General features: G+C 54.7%; 2 non-coding genes and 1 pseudogene across 2 annotated transcripts; all 3 read left to right on the top strand.

Moving 5' to 3' along the window:
• The first annotated feature begins 4,625 nt into the window (after positions 1–4,625).
• LOC124745412 lies at positions 4,626–6,534 on the top strand. The gene has a single exon (XR_007010989.1). It is a non-coding gene; the product is annotated as a small subunit ribosomal RNA (ribosomal RNA).
• A 352-nt stretch (positions 6,535–6,886) lies between these two features.
• On the top strand, positions 6,887–7,041 carry LOC124745422. The gene has a single exon (XR_007010994.1). It is a non-coding gene; the product is annotated as a 5.8S ribosomal RNA (ribosomal RNA).
• A 188-nt stretch (positions 7,042–7,229) lies between these two features.
• The window catches only part of LOC124745417, a 4,222-nt pseudogene continuing 3,951 nt past the window's right edge, over positions 7,230–7,500 (top strand).

Genomic DNA, 7,500 nt, shown 5'->3' with positions numbered 1-7,500 from the left:
ACCATAGCACCCATTCTCCAGTGGCTCTGCCGCACGAAGCCGTGGACCGGCAATGACTCCACCCGCACCCGTTCGTGGACCACCCCAACCGCCAAACGCGCACCTCCAGCGGATGAACGGCGGACGTTTCCCGCACTCGTAAAGTGCAATCCACCCCTATAACTTGCGTTTCATGAAGAGTTATTTCCAATATGCGACATTCCCGCTGTCCCTATACATGAGCCGCGACCTGTACCACTTACGAGCGAGAGACGCGATCGCGTTGCTCACTGTACGGCGTCCGATACCGAGCCATCAGCATGTCGGTCCCCATGCGCGTTGCACTCGCACTCGCACTCGCAAAAACGTGGGGCAAATATATTACGCGGAAGAGTTATAACAGACCGAGCCCCACTGCATGGGGGGAGTCTTTGTCACTAATGTACACAGATAGAACATTGTGGACTGGAACCAGATTACCCGTACACACGGCGCTGATTAGTAATCAATGCAGAGCCATCAAACTACAGAAAATATATACAACTGTCCGTATACATGCTGAAAGAGTCTGCCCACAATGGGAACCACACGTCAGCCAGACACTCTGATCACGCACCACTCTCTGCTTCTAACAGGCGCACATACAATATGTAAGCACCAGCATGGAACAACATCCAGTGCATCCTCTCCGCCACATTACACAATCCACACTATCACAACCAGACCAGGAGGTCCATGCGGAAAATAGAATATCCCACCCTTTCGACATCCACCATTGCGCAGATAAGGCACCAACACCCACACATGTCCTATACAACGGTGCACCCAACATCACAATAGTACCTCCTGTCACAGCGCACAAACAATGACATGAGTCAAAGACACAGGTCTGACACAAGCATAGAATTGGAGCGCCGCCTCTAATAAGCCAAAGGTGCATCCTGACGTGACAAATCTCATCATGTCACAAGCATTCACTTACTATAATCACTATCAACGAACCTGCCGCCCCGCCCCCCCCCCCCCCCCACACCTTTCCTTACAACAACGTGTAACCTAACCTAACCCATGTTGTACCTTAACCTAACCCATGTTGTACCTTAACCTAACCCATGTTGTGCCTTAACCTAACCCATGTTGTGCCTTAACCTAACCCATGTTGTCCCCTAACCTAACCCAAGTTGTCCCCTAACCTAACCCATGTTGTCCCTTAACCTAACCCATGTTGTGCCTTAACCTAACCCATGTTGTGCCTTAACCTAACCCATGTTGTCCCCTAACCTAACCCATGTTGTCCCCTAACCTAACCCATGTTGTGCCTTAACCTAACCCATGTTGTCCCCTAACCTAACCCATGTTGTGCCTTAACCTAACCCATGTTGTCCCCTAACCTAACCCATGTTGTCCCCTAACCTAACCCATGTTGTCCCCTAACCTAACCCATGTTGTGCCTTAACCTAACCCATGTTGTGCCTTAACCTAACCCATGTTGTCCCCTAACCTAACCCAAGTTGTCCCCTAACCTAACCCATGTTGTCCCCTAACCTAACCCATGTTGTGCCTTAACCTAACCCATGTTGTGCCTTAACCTAACCCATGTTGTGCCTTAACCTAACCCATGTTGTCCCCTAACCTAACCCATGTTGTCCCCTAACCTAACCCATGTTGTGCCTTAACCTAACCCATGTTGTCCCCTAACCTAACCCATGTTGTGCCTTAACCTAACCCATGTTGTCCCCTAACCTAACCCATGTTGTCCCCTAACCTAACCCATGTTGTCCCCTAACCTAACCCATGTTGTGCCTTAACCTAACCCATGTTGTGCCTTAACCTAACCCATGTTGTCCCCTAACCTAACCCATGTTGTCCCCTAACCTAACCCATGTTGTCCCCTAACCTAACCCATGTTGTCCCCTAACCTAACCCATGTTGTCCCCTAACCTAACCCATGTTGTCCCCTAACCTAACCCATGTTGTCCCCTAACCTAACCCATGTTGTCCCCTAACCTAACCCATGTTGTCCCCTAACCTAACCCATGTTGTCCCCTAACCTAACCCATGTTGTGCCCTAACCTAACCCATGTTGTGCCCTAACCTAACCCATGTTGTGCCCTAACCTAACCCATGTTGTGCCTTAACCTAACCCATGTTGTGCCTTAACCTAACCCATGTTGTCCCCTAACCTAACCCAAGTTGTCCCCTAACCTAACCCATGTTGTCCCCTAACCTAACCCATGTTGTGCCTTAACCTAACCCATGTTGTGCCTTAACCTAACCCATGTTGTGCCTTAACCTAACCCATGTTGTCCCCTAACCTAACCCATGTTGTCCCCTAACCTAACCCATGTTGTGCCTTAACCTAACCCATGTTGTCCCCTAACCTAACCCATGTTGTGCCTTAACCTAACCCATGTTGTCCCCTAACCTAACCCATGTTGTCCCCTAACCTAACCCATGTTGTCCCCTAACCTAACCCATGTTGTGCCTTAACCTAACCCATGTTGTGCCTTAACCTAACCCATGTTGTGCCGTAACCTAACCCATGTTGTGCCTTAACCTAACCCATGTTGTGCCTTAACCTAACCCATGTTGTGCCTTAACCTAACCCATGTTGTGCCTTAACCTAACCCATGTTGTGCCTTAACCTAACCCACGTTGTCCCCTAACGTAACCCACGTTGTCCCCTAACGTAACCCACGTTGTCCCCTAACGTAACCCACGTTGTCCCCTAACGTAACCCACGTTGTCCCCTAACGTAACCCACGTTGTCCCCTAACGTAACCCACGTTGTCCCCTAACGTAACCCACGTTGTCGCCTATCGTAACCCACGTTGTCGCCTAAACCTGCTCTGTAATTGTTATACGACTCGTTCAATTAGTGTAGTGTTGCCCACCCGCAACCCTCGCAATATAGTTCGCTACTCGCACTGCCCGCTCCCCTGTGTATCGCTTCATGTTAAACACCTTGCAAGTCTTGCTGACTTTCCACATGCTCCTGCTGTACACTGTAATGTGGATGGCAGCAGGGCGTACATGCCGCCCCCCCCCCCCCCCCACCTCTCCCCACGTCCCCACCTTGCCCCCTGCCTTCGCAAGGTGGTTGGTGACAAGTTTGCATGTTCAATGCCCTTCGCATGCGACGTACGCAGGCTACGTTGTGGTGCGGCCTGTGTCAACTGTCCGCTGATGTCGTACGCGTGAACCACAATCTGTACTGCACATTCGTCCTTATGTACTGAATGATACATCGTGGCACATGTGTGACCGTACAACGACTGCGCCCAAAAACGGCGGACCATACAGTGCAAATATTGTGCACGCAGCTACGTGTCGTCTCCCTATGAGAGCTGGATTGCAGTGTGGTACGCCATAGAGACGTGTGGGAGGAACGGACGCCGTGGATGGCGATCAGCATGAGCTGTCTGTTGATGTATTCGGACCTAGTCGTCTCTCCTCACACACCGTGATGGCATGGTGCAGCGCGTTCCATATCTGCGACATGCTACAGAAGCCGGTTGACAGTCGTTCGAGCAATGGACATCGCATACGTACGGGGGCCACCTTCCACGTATTGTCTAGGCGTGCACATTTTGTTGCGTGTATGTGGGCAGACGTAGTGTGGCGTGACACCTGACACAGGCATGCAATAATGGTTGAAGTTGCAAATGGCGATGGACGCCTACGTTTTCTGGTGAAGTTACGCAAATGAAGAAATGGTAACCCGTTGTGGTGCGGTTGTTCTCGCTAGGGGTGAATCGGTGATGGCGACGATAGGTTGAGGTACTAACCGGTTGTTCCAGCGATACCCACCATGCCGACGAAACTGAACGGCATCTGGGTGTGAAGCGATACGCGGCGGTGGCTGGGTGGGACCGTCCCCGGCCGGTGAGGGGGCGCCTCCCGGCGTGCTGGCCGCGCGGTGCGTGGGCGCACGCGCTACAGCCGGCTGGTGGGGGCGGCCAGTGGCAGGCGCGCCGGCCGACGGACGCGGCAGGCGTCGCAGCTGCGCGCCGGCGCACCCTGCGCGCGGCGCCGTGCGGCCAAAGTAGGTCCTCGCGGGCCCGGTGCGAAGCGCGGTGGACATCTGCAGTGTGCTGGTCCGATTGAGGACTGTGTGCGTTGAGGATGCGCCGCCGCCCGGCGCTCGGCGCCGCGACGCCGTCTGCTGCTCGGTCGCCCCAGCGGTTCTCGCTGGTGGTTTGTATCGCAGCTGTGCGGATGTGTTGGCGTGTGCGCTGTGCTGGGAGAGTTCGCTTCGGCACCCAAGTGGGGCTTTTGTCCTTCTGTGGCGCTGGCGTTGGAGCTGCCGGTCACCGTAGGTGGCGCGTGTTGTCTCCCGCCGGCAATGCCACGACAGCACGCTCCCGGGCCTCTGTCGGCAGCGGCAAGCTCAGTTGGGAGCACGGGTGGTCGCACCGAAAGCGTCTACTCGCCTAACTCCGGGCGATTGCGCCTCTCTCGAACCCGACCAAGTACTTGGGACGGCGCTGCGCGCCGCCGGGACCTGAGAGGGTTTCGAGGTGTATTGTGCAGGGGAGCTCAGCCTCCTCCTGTTTGCAGAATGATTGAGCGGACGCTTGCGTGTTCGCGCGGGCCCCCGGGACACACTCCCGGGCGGCCGGCTGCTCAGCTCTAGTTGACGCAGCTCCCTGGTTGATCCTGCCAGTAGTCATATGCTTGTCTCAAAGATTAAGCCATGCATGTCTCAGTACAAGCCGCATTAAGGTGAAACCGCGAATGGCTCATTAAATCAGTTATGGTTCCTTAGATCGTACCCACGTTACTTGGATAACTGTGGTAATTCTAGAGCTAATACATGCAAACAGAGTCCCGACCAGAGATGGAAGGGACGCTTTTATTAGATCAAAACCAATCGGTCGGCTCGTCCGGTCCGTTTGCCTTGGTGACTCTGAATAACTTTGGGCTGATCGCACGGTCCTCGTACCGGCGACGCATCTTTCAAATGTCTGCCTTATCAACTGTCGATGGTAGGTTCTGCGCCTACCATGGTTGTAACGGGTAACGGGGAATCAGGGTTCGATTCCGGAGAGGGAGCCTGAGAAACGGCTACCACATCCAAGGAAGGCAGCAGGCGCGCAAATTACCCACTCCCGGCACGGGGAGGTAGTGACGAAAAATAACGATACGGGACTCATCCGAGGCCCCGTAATCGGAATGAGTACACTTTAAATCCTTTAACGAGTATCTATTGGAGGGCAAGTCTGGTGCCAGCAGCCGCGGTAATTCCAGCTCCAATAGCGTATATTAAAGTTGTTGCGGTTAAAAAGCTCGTAGTTGGATTTGTGTCCCACGCTGTTGGTTCACCGCCCGTCGGTGTTTAACTGGCATGTATCGTGGGACGTCCTGCCGGTGGGGCGAGCCGAAGGCGTGCGACCGCCCCGTGCGTGCTCGTGCGTCCCGAGGCGGACCCCGTTGAAATCCTACCAGGGTGCTCTTTATTGAGTGTCTCGGTGGGCCGGCACGTTTACTTTGAACAAATTAGAGTGCTTAAAGCAGGCAAGCCCGCCTGAATACTGTGTGCATGGAATAATGGAATAGGACCTCGGTTCTATTTTGTTGGTTTTCGGAACCCGAGGTAATGATTAATAGGGACAGGCGGGGGCATTCGTATTGCGACGTTAGAGGTGAAATTCTTGGATCGTCGCAAGACGAACAGAAGCGAAAGCATTTGCCAAGTATGTTTTCATTAATCAAGAACGAAAGTTAGAGGTTCGAAGGCGATCAGATACCGCCCTAGTTCTAACCATAAACGATGCCAGCCAGCGATCCGCCGCAGTTCCTCCGATGACTCGGCGGGCAGCCTCCGGGAAACCAAAGCTTTTGGGTTCCGGGGGAAGTATGGTTGCAAAGCTGAAACTTAAAGGAATTGACGGAAGGGCACCACCAGGAGTGGAGCCTGCGGCTTAATTTGACTCAACACGGGAAACCTCACCAGGCCCGGACACCGGAAGGATTGACAGATTGATAGCTCTTTCTTGATTCGGTGGGTGGTGGTGCATGGCCGTTCTTAGTTGGTGGAGCGATTTGTCTGGTTAATTCCGATAACGAACGAGACTCTAGCCTGCTAACTAGTCGCGTGACATCCTTCGTGCTGTCAGCGATTACTTTTCTTCTTAGAGGGACAGGCGGCTTCTAGCCGCACGAGATTGAGCAATAACAGGTCTGTGATGCCCTTAGATGTTCTGGGCCGCACGCGCGCTACACTGAAGGAATCAGCGTGTCTTCCTAGGCCGAAAGGTCGGGGTAACCCGCTGAACCTCCTTCGTGCTAGGGATTGGGGCTTGCAATTGTTCCCCATGAACGAGGAATTCCCAGTAAGCGCGAGTCATAAGCTCGCGTTGATTACGTCCCTGCCCTTTGTACACACCGCCCGTCGCTACTACCGATTGAATGATTTAGTGAGGTCTTCGGACTGGTACGCGGCATTGACTCTGTCGTTGCCGATGCTACCGGAAAGATGACCAAACTTGATCATTTAGAGGAAGTAAAAGTCGTAACAAGGTTTCCGTAGGTGAACCTGCGGAAGGATCATTACCGACTAGACTGCATGTCTTTCGATGTGCGTGTCGTGTCGCGCAACACGCTACCTGTACGGCTCGCAGTAGCCGTGCGCCGCGTGCGGAACCACGCGTGCCTCTCAAAACTAGCGGCAATGTTGTGTGGTACGAGCGCTGAAGCGCTGGAGCGGCTGGCCTGCGGCACCTGGCGCCTGGCGCCGGTTTTGAATGACTTTCGCCCGAGTGCCTGTCCGCTCCGGTGTGGAGCCGTACGACGCCCGTCGGCCGTGAGGCCGTTGGACACAGAACGCTGGAACAGGGGCCGCCACACGCCTCACTCCCGCCTATGCGACCGTCTCGAAAGAGACGGCGGAAACTTGAGAAAAGATCACCCAGGACGGTGGATCACTCGGCTCGTGGGTCGATGAAGAACGCAGCAAATTGCGCGTCGACATGTGAACTGCAGGACACATGAACATCGACGTTTCGAACGCACATTGCGGTCCATGGATTCCGTTCCCGGGCCACGTCTGGCTGAGGGTCGGCTACGTATACTGAAGCGCGCGGCGTTTGCCCCGCTTCGCAGACCTGGGAGTGTCGCGGCCGCCTGTGGGGCCGGCCGCGTCTCCTCAAACGTGCGATGCGCGCCCGTCGCCTGGCGGTTCGCATACCGGTACTTTCTCGGTAGCGTGCACAGCCGGCTGGCGGTGTGGCGTGCGACACCTCGTACAACGACCTCAGAGCAGGCGAGACTACCCGCTGAATTTAAGCATATTACTAAGCGGAGGAAAAGAAACTAACAAGGATTCCCCCAGTAGCGGCGAGCGAACAGGGAAGAGTCCAGCACCGAACCCCGCAGGCTGCCGCCTGTCGTGGCATGTGGTGTTTGGGAGGGTCCACTACCCCGACGCCTCGCGCCGAGCCCAAGTCCAACTTGAATGAGGCCACGGCCCGTAGAGGGTGCCAGGCCCGTAGCGGCCGGTGCGAGCGTCGGCGGGACCTC

Source organism: Schistocerca piceifrons, unplaced genomic scaffold (assembly GCF_021461385.2).
Source record: "Schistocerca piceifrons isolate TAMUIC-IGC-003096 unplaced genomic scaffold, iqSchPice1.1 HiC_scaffold_318, whole genome shotgun sequence".
Classification (NCBI taxonomy): Eukaryota; Metazoa; Arthropoda; class Insecta; order Orthoptera; family Acrididae; genus Schistocerca; species Schistocerca piceifrons.
This window is presented reverse-complemented; position numbering and strand designations above follow the sequence as displayed.